This window comes from Zalophus californianus, chromosome 8 (assembly GCF_009762305.2).
Source record: "Zalophus californianus isolate mZalCal1 chromosome 8, mZalCal1.pri.v2, whole genome shotgun sequence".
In the NCBI taxonomy this organism is placed as follows: Eukaryota; Metazoa; Chordata; class Mammalia; order Carnivora; family Otariidae; genus Zalophus; species Zalophus californianus.
Genome location: NC_045602.1, coordinates 60,762,813 through 60,775,368, shown reverse-complemented (window position 1 = coordinate 60,775,368; position 12,556 = coordinate 60,762,813). Strand labels below are relative to the sequence as shown.

The window sequence follows — 12,556 nt, the reverse complement described above, 5'->3', positions numbered from 1 at the left end:
TGCTGCCAGAGTGGAGATCCATTTCTGGGGTGACATTGACAGAAATTGGGAGCAAACAGACAGAGGCATGTCCCTTCTTCTTTCCTGCTACTTTCTGGTCTCCTACTTATACCTCATCTAGGGCGCTAACTGGCAAAGGAGAAATGTAGTGTCCCAGCCCCAGCATCACAAAGCAGAATACAGGAGGATGAATAGGAGCTGAGAAGCAATTGCTTCATAACTGGCAGGGACAGAGTAAAAAGTCTCCTTTTCATCTTTATTTCCCATCTCCTCTGTTCCCAGTCCCCGCCCCACCCCACCCCACCCCACTGTTATTTTCTCAGATACCTGTCTGACATTTCTTTATGCATATACAATCAAATGAAAACAGATTTTTTTCACCTTTTAAGACAAAAGTAAGCATACTAGATATGCTGTTTTACACCTAAACACTGTTGTTTTAGTATATCGCATCTTAGAAATCATTCCATAGCTCATAGAGAGCTTCTTCATTCTTTTTAACAATTGTATAACATCTCATTGAGTAGATGTACCATAATTTATTTAACCAGTCCCCTGTTAATACACATTTGGGTAGTTTCCAACCTTGTGTTACAAATAATATGCAGTGAATTACTATAATGCACGCATCACTTTGCTCACATGCAAGTACATCTGCAGGTTAAATTTCTCAAAGTAGAGTCCCTGGGCCAAAGGTTTATTATTTTGATAGTGTCAAATTATGCTTCAAATGTATGTCTAACAGTTTCATCAGTAATGTGTTAAAGCACCTGTTTTCTATTAGCCTCACAGAGTACTGTCAAACTTGAATTTTTACAGTCTGATAGGTGAAAAATGGTATCACTGTATAATATTAGTTTGCATTTCTTTTCTTTTAGATGAGTTGAACATCTTTCATAGGAGTTATTTATTTTGCAGTGACTGCCCACATTTTTTGCCTATTTTTTATTGAATTACTAATGTCTTATCAATTTCAGAGCTCTTTATATAGTAAGGATACCAGCTTTTTGCCCGATATGAATTGCAAATAATTTACCTATTTATCATTTGTATTTTCACTTGGTATATGGTGTCTTTGGCCATTCAGAGAGTTTTTATGTTTAGCCACTCAAATTTACCAATCTAATCTTTCATGGTTTTATATTTTGAGTCATATTTAGAAGGATCTTTTACACTTAAAGGCTATAAAAAATTCTCTTGTATTTTCTTCTAGAGTTTGCATGATTTTATTTTTCCCATCTAAGTATTTAATTAATTTAAAAGTTTTGAGACACGTGGGTGGCTCAGTTGGTTAAGTGTCTGCCTTCAGCTCAGGTCATGATCCCAGGGTCCTGAGATCAAGTCCTGCATCGGGCTCCCTGCTTAGCAGGAAGCCTGCTTCTCCCTCTCCCACTCCCCCCGCTTCCCTGCTTCTGCCTCTCTCTCTCTGACAAATAAGTAAATAAAATCTTAAAAAAAATAAAAGTTTTCATAGTATAATGTGTGAAGTATGGATTCAACTTCATTTTTCTTTTCATATGAATACCCAGTTATCCACGGTATCAATAAGTGCAGGTATTGAGGGGTGCCTAGGTGGCTCAGTTGGTTAAGCTTCTGACTCTTGATCTCAGCTCAGGTCCTGATCTCAGGGTCATGAGTTCAACTCCCACATTGGGCTCCATGTGGGGTGTGGAGCCTACTTAAAAAAATAAATAAATAAGAACATGTATTGAATAGAATTCTTTCCTCTACTAATTTGAGATGCTATATTTATTATATTCTAGTTTCTGGTTTAAGATAATGCTAACTGCAAACCCAAAAATTGTTCAAACACAGAAGTTTACCTTTCATTTGAATAAAATCCAAATAGATGTTTCTTGTTGGCAGGTATCTTCCTTATGTGGTAATTTGAGGACCCAGGTTCTTATCATCTTCGGTTTCCACCCTCTTCCATGTAGCCATGCCTATCTATCTCAAGTCCAGAGAAGGGGAAAAGCAGAGATTTACATTCGAGAGATTTGTATGGGACAGGACTTGTAGTAGTGCACATGACTTTTCGCCCACATTTAATTGCTTTGAACTCAATCTCATGGCCACACCTCTTCCTCCATTTATGGATCCTTTTCATTTCTAATTCATATTCCCTATTGCCTTCTCTCTTTCTTAATCTTGTCAGAGGTTAATATATTTTATTAGGTTTTTCAAAACAACAGCTTTAAAAAAAAATCTCATTGATGAAGAGATTAAAAATTGTAATTGTTTCCTTCCCACCCTCACAACCCAAAGAATTCCAGGCTAGTAAAAAATTTGGTGAAGACCTACGTGAAAACACTTGGGAGTACATATTTGCCAGCGACCTGCTCTGCTGCCATCAGAATTGGATTTGGACACATGATAACATCCTAAGCAAGTAGCTGTGGCTTGTAATGGAAAAATGGAAAACATTCAGAAAAGGACATGCGAACATTGCATATACTCCTGATAGCATTATAGAATCAACACTGAAGTTCATTTGTCTTTTAGGCCAACTGGATTTAAAGGAAGGGTTTCCATCTGCTGTAAAAATTCTCATTTCAATTATGGGTGTGTTTACACCACATGCTCCGGGTGAAGATATACCATGGGGTACACAGCAGCCACGTGTTCTCTGTGACTCAAGTCCCAGCAACCCAGAAGAAGCATCCAAGATACCAGAAGCCTGGAGGAAAGAGACTTCTAATAATAGTGTTTTATCTGCAGTTGTCAACTACTTGGAAGTCCATTCATTGTGCAGAAGAACTCAGCTAAGTCACTGATGTGTCACTGTGTCTAGAAAAGTGCCTTTACAGATTTTGAATACAAATAGATTAGTAAACTTTCAGAATACAACATAAGGCTTAAAAAAGAAAGGCATAGATAAAATGGCAAGAGATCTCTTCATTGTTTGGGAAAGAGATGGTGAAACAAGGAATTACATAGTTGTTTTTCCCTAAACTGCTTATCTTTCACTTCAGGCTGTAATGATCATGACATTCAAATTGTATTATTGTGTCTTGGTCAAACAACAAAAACTTAGCCATTTTTTCTTTTGTTTTGTTTTTTTCTGCAGAAAGTGTCCTTTTAGTGATGTTTTAAAATTGAGCGGCATTTTATAATGAACTTGACAATATAAAAATGTGATTTGGTTCCTGGGCTATGTTTGTGTTTTTCTCTCAAATGATTGAAAAAATAAATTTACTAAAAAAGAACTAGAAGAGTCTTCCACTATCTTAGCTAGAAATGAGCTACACGTTTTTTTCAAGGTATAGTGCACAATTGTTCTGAGTAAAGCACAGAGAGCCCTTAGCAGAAACTCTCTTGCATGCATTTTGTTCGTATCTTTAATATTCCTTAAAAATATTTATATATTAGGAAAAGGACAACTGGAGAGTAGAAGTTTAATTGCAGGTTTTTTTGTATCAGTGACTGCAGGCAGATCTCTTCGTGTACTGTGTATATATCGACAATCCTATCATGTATTTCACATTTAATGATATTTTGTTTTTGGAATTTTAACTATATGTATATAGAAAAGGAATTTAATAGCTCACCATGGTTCTGATTTGTCTTATATTAATCATTTCATTTTGCAGCGCCTGGGTGGCTCAGTCGGTTAAGCATCCAACTCTTGATTTCAGCTCAGGTCATGATCTCAGGATCATGAGATCCAGCCCCACATCAGTCTCTGCGCTGAGCGTGGCTCCTACTTAAGATTCTCTCTCTCCTTCTCCCTCTGCCCTTCCCCCATTTTCTCTCTCTCTCTCTCTCAAAAAAAAAAAGCTCTTGTGTTTTTTATAATAAAAAAGAAAATTGATACCAAAGAAATAAAAACAAAATATATCATTGTGAAATTCACATTGCCTGGTATAAAGAGAAGATTCTAAAAACTTCCACAAAAGAAAAAAAATCAGGTTATATTCAAAGTATAGGAAATTGAAATGACATTGTATTCTCAAGAGCAACAGTGGAAGGTTGTGGACAATGGAACAAAGCGAAGAAGACAATAGAAAATGCTTTGAACCTGGCATTCTGTAGCTGAAGTGCGATAGCAGAGTGGAGACTGAGTCAGACAGTTTACCTCCCACACATACTTTCTCAAGAAGTTGTGGATGCAATAGACTCATAAAGGAAAAGGAAGGTGTGGTTACCCAAAACACAAGAGACTCAACAGAGGAGAGACATGAAGGGGATCTTCTTTTAATTATGCACTGGAACCAGTTAAGAAAGTACAATCACGGAAAAGTATTTGGCTCTTCAGTGAATAATATTTGTATAATCATAATAATGGAAACATTATTGGTTTTCAATGTTTAGAGTCAATGTATGTGGGAAGGGGCAGGGGTTGTCCCTATAATCCCTTTGTTCATCTTGTTACTTTTCTTTCCCATTCCCTTCAAACGAGACCTTGGTCTCTACTGGCCCACACAGTTGGTGATCAGATGGAGGTGTGCATACATCTCAGTGAATGCTGAGGTTGGGAAGAAGGCTAATGACCAGACAAATGAATTATGTGTCAGGGAAGCCAACAATGGGATTTATGTGAATCAAGGAGTGAGTGGACTGAGTGGAGGTTTGAACTTGTTGCAATTGGGTCTAGAAAAATCAAATACCTGAATGTTGTGAAGTAAATTCATAAAACCGTTATATAATGTTTATTCTTTTAACTTTGCTGTACACTTGAAAATAGAGATATTTAAATAAATCTTTAAAGGTTATTCAATTAAATTAAGAAGGATTATGGCAGATAATTTTGGTTGCTTACTCAGCAGCCATTCCCTAACTTCTTTGCTAACTTCGTTCAGGTATTAAGTAGTCAAATATTTTTAAGGAAAGCTGGCCCTTCACCAATCCTAGAAGATGAATTTTGGGTAGTCTAAATTAATAATGGTGATTCAACTTCCTTACCAGTGGTTTATTTAAGAATGGGCATGCGATTATGGATAATGAGAGGTGAGAGAATGTCTGTTGTAGGGATTCTGGGAAATTTTCCCTAATGTTTAAAAACAGGCATGGAGGTGCCTGGCTGGCTCAGTTACTAGAGCATGCAACTCTTTAATCTCAGGGTTGTGAGTTCAAGCCCCATAAACAGCTTACTTAAACAAACAAAATAAAAACAGGCATGAGTAAGAGATGTACTCTTCTGTCCCTTGAAGCTGTTGGATATTTTAATGTCAGAACATTATGCTTGGAGCTGCTGAAACCGTACTGCAACTGTGAGAAGAACCAAGAGAAGAGGACAAACCTGCTACACTGAGAAATGAAAGAGGGGAACAACCTAATGAAAGTCTTGGGCTGGAGGGGCGCCTGGGTGGCTCAGTTGATTAAGCATCTGCCTTCACCTCAGGTCATGATCCTGGCATCCTGGGATCGAGCCCACATGGAGCCCCGCATGGAGCCCCCTGCTCAGCAGGGAGTCTGCTTCTCCCTCTCCTTCTGCCCCCCTCCACCCCACTTGTGCTTGCGTGCGTTCTCTCAGCTGCTCTCTCTCAAATAAATAAAATCTTAAAAGAAAAGAAAAGAAAGTCTTGGGCTGGTGAATTAACCCTTTGGCTAAACTATCAGAACATTTGTGAGAAAATGCATTTTTGTTATTGTTTCAGACAGCTGAGTTGATCTTCTATTAGTTGCAAGAAAATACATCTTAACATATCCAAGAGTTCTAATGAATTCTAGACAAGCTAGTAAATACATTTTTAAAAACTGATTTCTGAAACCCATTGATTTTATCTTTTTAAAACAAACATTTGATTTTGAAACAATTCCCAGTTTTTCAGAAAAGTTGCAAGCATAGTATGGAGAATTTGCCTATATACCCAGAGACCCCCATTCAAGTTTTGTGAATTGTTCCAATTATGTCTTTTATATTACCTGCAAAGGATCTAATCTAGGATCATGCCTTGCACCTAGTTGTCATGTCTCTCCAGTTTGTTTCAATCTGGGATGGTTTCTGAGTCTTTGAGTTTCATGATCTTGACTTTTTTTTTCGTGAAAGACGGATGAGATTCTTGGTGGGCAGCCAGAGCCCCACACCCCAGCCCCCCCATATCCCTACATGAAGCTGTCACTGAACCAAACCCTGCCATTCCTCCGCAACTTCCTGCAGAGTGTCTGTTCTCCTCAGAGAAGGAATCACTTTGACATATTTGAAGATTATAAGACAGTCATTTGGTAAAATGCCCTTCATATTTGGATTCATTCAAGAAATCCTCATATCCTATTGAGTGGCACACAGTGTCAACTTGTACATTGTTGGTGGTGTTAAATTTATACATTGTTGGTGGTGATCATTTGATTAAAATGATGTCTTCTAATTTTCTCCATTGTGAAGTTTTCATCTTTGTAATTAGTAAGTATTTTATGTGGAGAAACTTTGAAACTATACAAATATCTAGTTCCTCATCTGATTTTTATTTATTGGTATTGGAATCCATTGATGATTCTTGAATTAATTATTACCATGATAGTTGCCAAATGGGTTTTTTCTAATGCTGTTCTACTGTAAGAAAAAGCTGTCTCTTCTCCCCATATTTTATTCATTTGTTTATATCACAAATTCTATTTAATTCAATGAGTTATAATGTGTAAATATTATTGTAATATTATAATTATCTCAGATTTGGCCAGTGGGAACCCCTTCAAGCTATGTCTTCTTGACATGCCTCATTGGTTTTTTTTGTTTGTTTGGTTTGGTTTGGTTTGGTTTGAGGACTTCCATATTTCCTGAACAAGAAGTTCTAAGCTCAACTTGTATTTTCCCCATCCCCCTCTGGAATCAGCTATTTATTCAAGGAACACTGGTTCCTTTTAATGGAGAGTGGTATTTAGAAACCAGTATCATAGTCTAGATGTGCTCATTTTACCTTGATGTTTCTGCATCCAGGCTCACTCTGTGGACAGAGCTAGGAAGTATAGCTTTACTTTACTTCTGTAATTATCTGCATCACTATCCACCTATATTGTAAACTATTAATTCATATTGGTAATTCCAAATCCAGTTCAATACTGCAGGATTCATTCTAACTTTCTCCCTTTTTGTTTTTATATCTTCCTTCCCAGTCAGTGAGAAATATGGCTACCATTCTCTGAAATATATTTACTTATTTCTGAATTCCCTGTATAAGCCAATCCCCTGACCCCACCAGCTTGCCCCTGCCACCCTCACCAATGCTGTCCTGGGTTGCCATTACCTGCTGCCCTGTTCTGATACCATCTTTATATGGGTCACCATTACATTCCTCCTTATGAAATCAATTGATTCTGAAAATAATAATAAGGGACACTTTTTTTGGCCAATAAACAGACACCATATAAAATCAAGAAATTACTTGTTTATTTAATTTTTTTTTTAATTTTTTTTTAGAGAGAGTGCGAGCAGGAGTGGGAGGGAAGGGGCAGAGGGAGAGGGAAGGAGAATCTTAAAGAGGCTCCACGCTCAGCAGGAAGCCTGACACAGGGCTCAATCTCACAACCCTGAGATCATGATCTGAACCAAAATCAAGAGTCGGACACAACTGACTGAGCCACACAGGTGCTCCTATTTAACTTTTTAATATATGAATAGTGATATTAAAAACATTGTCCAGTCTAGGGGCGCCTGGGTGGCTCAGTTGTTAAGCGTCTGCCTTCGGCTCAGGTCATGATCCTAGGGTCCTGGGATCGAGCCCCACATCGGGCTCCCTGCTCCGCAGGAAGCCTGCTTCTCCCTCTTTCACTCTCCCTGCTTGTGTTCCCTCTCTCGCTGTGTCTCTCTCTGTCAAATAAATAAAATCTTTAAAAAATAAAAATAAAAAAATTATCCAGTCTAGAAACATAATTTTCTTTAAAAATAGATTTAAAATATCTTGAACATGCAATAATAGGAGTGAATAACAAAAACATTATGCCAGGCAAAAAACAAAAAAACCCCCACATACACAAGAGGTCTTTACATATTGTGCTCACTTTGGCATGCTTGTGTTAAAATTGGAACTGTATAGAGAAGATTAGCATGACCCCTGTGTGAGAATGACATCATTTATGATGCAGTCCATATTTTTTGTTATGTACTTTTTGCCACAATTTTATTTTACTTATTTTTTTAAAAAAGATTTTATTTGAGAGAGAGAGCATGAAGGGGATGGGCCTGGGTGGCGGGGGGAGAAGGAGGTTCCCCACTGAGCAGGGAGCCCGAGGTTGGACTCGATCCCACGACCCCAAGATCATGACCTGAGCTGAAGGCAGATGCTTAACCGACTGAGCCACTCAGGCACCCCTATTTTACAATTTTTAAAAATAATAAAAGCCAGTTTCTTCTTTCTTGACAAACTAGGGTGCCCCACCAGAAAAGTACTCTGTTAAAGATCAAATTTGTATTTTTCCTTTCTTTCACAGCACAGGCTAGGATAGAGATTGACAGAGGAAAGCCTTATTTATTTATTTATTTATTTTTATATATTTTTAAATTTTATTTATTATGTTAGTCACCATACAGTACATCATCAGTTTTTGAGGTAGTGCTCCATGATTCATTGTTTGTGTATAGCACCCATGCTCCATGCAGTACGTGCCCTCCTTAATACCCATCACCTGGGCTCACCCATCCCACCACCCCCTCCCCTCTGAAACCCTCAGGAAGCCTTATTTAGAAGGACATGGATTCTGCTTGTACTCAAAGACTTTTTCTGTTTTGATATAAACAGAACAAAACCTGCCTCATGTTTTCGGAATTGGTCCTCACGGGAGAAAAATGAAGAAATGGGGTTCTGGAATCCTGATATACTATTACTATCCTGACCCAGCCCCTCAGGGCTATGTGTGATCAGCTGTGGCTGGGTCCTTGGCTACAAGGCCAATTGTGGAACATCCTTGGCAAGCTTAGCTCGTCATCCCTCAAAGGGCTTTTCCTCCCAGCATGGATATAGACAAGCAAAGCCATCATCCATAAGCAGTGGACAAGCGTTGTCTTTTGGATTGAGTGGGACCAGTCTCCGAAATGGACAATGTGAGGTAATGAGAAACTACGGCATTAGCCAATGATCACGCTCAAATTAAGAAGAGAACAGAACCCTTTATAGACTGAATAAGTTATTTCTTGGTGTTTCTGGGCAATGTATGGGGGAGTTTTCGACAGTGGGAAATAATGGGCTTTCTGCTAAAAGGGCTTATGAGAATTAAGCAATTGTTTAGAAAATTAAAAGTATTGTGAATATATTTGTATTTGAGTATCATGAGTATATGTGTATTTGAGTTTGTGGAGTAGGTGATGCTAATTTTATTGAAAATGTTCATTTATTCATCAGTATTTATTAAGCATACACTTTGTGCCCTTAGATACCGCACTAAAAGCTGGTGATAGTAACTGTTCCTACCGAGTTTAGGGGGGGTATAGATAAGATGCGTCACAGAATAAGCTGCTATGCTAGGGGGAGCATGGGGTCCAATAGAAATTCAGAGAAGAAACCCCTAATCTACACTTTGGGTAGCAGAAAGAGAGGTCGAGAGAAGACTCTCCCAAGAAAATAACATTTTAGGCTGAAAGCTGAACTAGGAGCTCTTCACACGGCTGGGATGACAATGTTCCAGGAAGGAGGGACAACATAACCAAAGCACTGGAGATAAGAGGATGCAGCTCTTTCTGGAAAAGACAAGTGCAAGTTTAATGTGCTTGGAATAGAGTGGGGGTAGCAGGAAAAGATGTAGGTTGAGGCTCTGGAGACCTAGGTCTTGATCCTAAGGGCACTGATGAGCTACTGAAGGATGTTAAGTGGGCAGAACCATGATGAAAATTTCTAGAATATTTTCTCTGGTTACAGTGTAAAGAATGGACTGAAGAGTGACATGATTTGCAGGGAGACCATTAGGACACTGTTGGAATAAGTGAGAATGATGGAGAAATAGATTTGAGTTAGGAGATACAACCTTGCAGGACTTGATTGACTGGATTTAGGGGATGAGGAAGGAGAGAGGAAAGTAGAGCATGATGCATATTGTTTCTGATAGATATGAGTGATTATAACATCATTGTGTATACATGTGGAGAAGTGTTCAAGGCATCTCTTGCTATCCAAACTCAGAAACCAGAAACTCAAATAAATTTTCAAATAATTTCTTTGCTATCCAAATTCCTGCTATTGGATAGTTGAAACTTAAGAACAAATAGATTTAGATAACAATGTTTTCTGGGGGGATTTCCTACCTAAGTCTAGGATCTGAAACTCAGGATTCAGGTAGTAGGAGTATTTGTAGTGTATTTGTTTTTCGTTTTTGTTTTTAAAGAAACTCTTTTATTTTATGCTGTTCCTTGCCATAGGTTTAATATTTTAGATAAAAAGAATTTCCAAAAAAAAAAAGGATTTCTACATCATGAGATATGAAGTTTGTATTTCAATCAGTTAGTATTTAGGAGAAAGCTCCTGAGATATAGGGTATTAAATGTATTCCTATAACAAATTAAAGTTTTAAATATAAGTAGCTCTATTTTTTTACATTGTAGATGTGTTAATAACTAAGGAAATATAATTGCTATCAAGTGACCAGTCTGACAAAAATCTATTGTTTTTACAAAAACAAATATGATTTTTAAAATACTCAAAACCACTCTAAGATTTCAGTGAAGTAAACAAAGAAAATTTGGTTTTAGGAGCAAAGTATCTTTAGGAGAACTTTTAAATAAATTTTTCATCCATATTTACTTCTGGTATAATAAGGTTTTTATCATTCTTTGACATATATAACTGCCATACTTTTTTTCAAATTGGTATAAAATATGTGAAAATAGCCCCAAAATGGCAGTGATGATTCTCTAGTATTCCATGATAGTCTTTCAGAGTCTGAGGTGACTATATATATATCAAACATAATGACTTTTTGAGATTCGTGAGGATATTTCAAAATGTTGAAGACAAATGAAAAATGTGATAATATTTATACAGGGTTGGATAATAGGGAAAAAATTCATTTTAATGTTTTCTCTCTAGATAAGAACACCTTGAATCGCCAGTGTTCCCTTCTATAAAGCAAGAACATACATGTTTTTCCACAGGCCATTCGGTGGTCTATCTAGTTTATAAATGTAGATTTCAGATAAGCTCATGCTTGCATACGTTTGTCTTCTGCTTCTTAACATTTTCTAAACACTCACTTCTCACAACCCACACCCCTCTCAGCTGATGCCCCACCTCATTGCATTTTCTATTGAAAAAAGTAGACTATTTCATCTCCTTCCACCATGTCTATGATTTACTTACACCTGCAGCCACCTTCTTTTCTCTTGTACCAAAGTTGACTGGTCACTCCCTTCTGCCCCGGATGTCTCTGTCTCTCACCTTCCTAAGAACTTCACTCCCTTCTCCTGCATCAGCTCTACCTACCAGATCACTCCTGAGGGAGTTCAGAACATGCCACTCCAAAATTTGCCACCTTGGCATATTACTGTGAGCTGAAGGAACTTGAGAAAGAGCAGATACAGGAGACCTACCTTTATCTACTTAAAAACAGGACATAAAATTTCCATGGGAAAGATGCCCTCCCTGTAACAGGGAAGAAAACAACCTTAACACCGGAGACTGGGAATCGATGTTGACACGCATCTGTACCAACTTACTAAAGTAACTCCTCTAGTTTTCCCGCCCTTCGCCCCATATATCTCTTAGTCACTTTCCTACAATTTACTGCCCCTAGCCCAAACTCTTTTGTCTTGTCATTTCTTCACAAATGTATTCTTTGTCTAAAAGGTATACTGGTTTGGTCACTTCTTTTGGTCTTCATTCCCTTGGGAAGGCCCTCATGATCATGTAAAAATAAAACTTGTATGCCTTTCTCTTGCTAATCTGTTTTATGTCAGTTTAATTCTTAGACCCAGCTGGAGATGCTAAAAGGGTAGAGGAGAATTTTTCCTCCCCTACACTCACATCAGCATATAAACATGAATAATCTCATACTTTAAAACATCCCTCTCTTGACCCTACATTTACCCTTCAGCTACTATCCTATTTCTGTATCCTCCCTCACAGCAAAGCTTGAAAGAATAGTTCCTTAGCAGTGGTCCTCAAAGTCTTTTGCTTACTACACCCTAGAAGAATTTTGTAAAGTTCTGTACTTTCTTGGCACATTTTTAAGCTAACATTTAAAATTTTTATGTTGTTTAAATAGTTGCAAATCTGTAATTTCCAGAATGTTGTAAATTTTTGTATTTTAACAGTCACATCAATCTTTAAATTGTATCTAATAAATCTAAATACAACTTGATACTCATCATCCACTAAAAAAAGTCTTCTTTTACAAATTTTACATCTTTCCTTTTCTAATTTAACTCCTAGTTCTAGTTCATTTCCCTCACAAAAATATATCCTAATGTAATATATTTTATGCTTCAAAGTCTTTTATTCATCACCCTATCATACTTCTCTGAAAAAAAGTATTTGAAATTAAAATTTTTCCTATGACCAGAAGTCTCTAAAAGTTAATGTCTTGTGGATTTATTATAATATTAATATACAATTGATAAAAATCATATTGAAGTAAAATTTTATTGGAAATGCTATCTTAATGAAATGAATGGATTTTTTTTCAGTTGGCTTTA

The 12,556-nt window shown here is 37.2% G+C and overlaps 1 pseudogene; it reads left to right on the top strand.

Moving 5' to 3' along the window:
* The first annotated feature begins 7,932 nt into the window (after positions 1-7,932).
* On the top strand, positions 7,933-8,033 carry LOC113938782 (annotated as a pseudogene).
* The last annotated feature ends 4,523 nt before the right edge of the window (positions 8,034-12,556 follow it).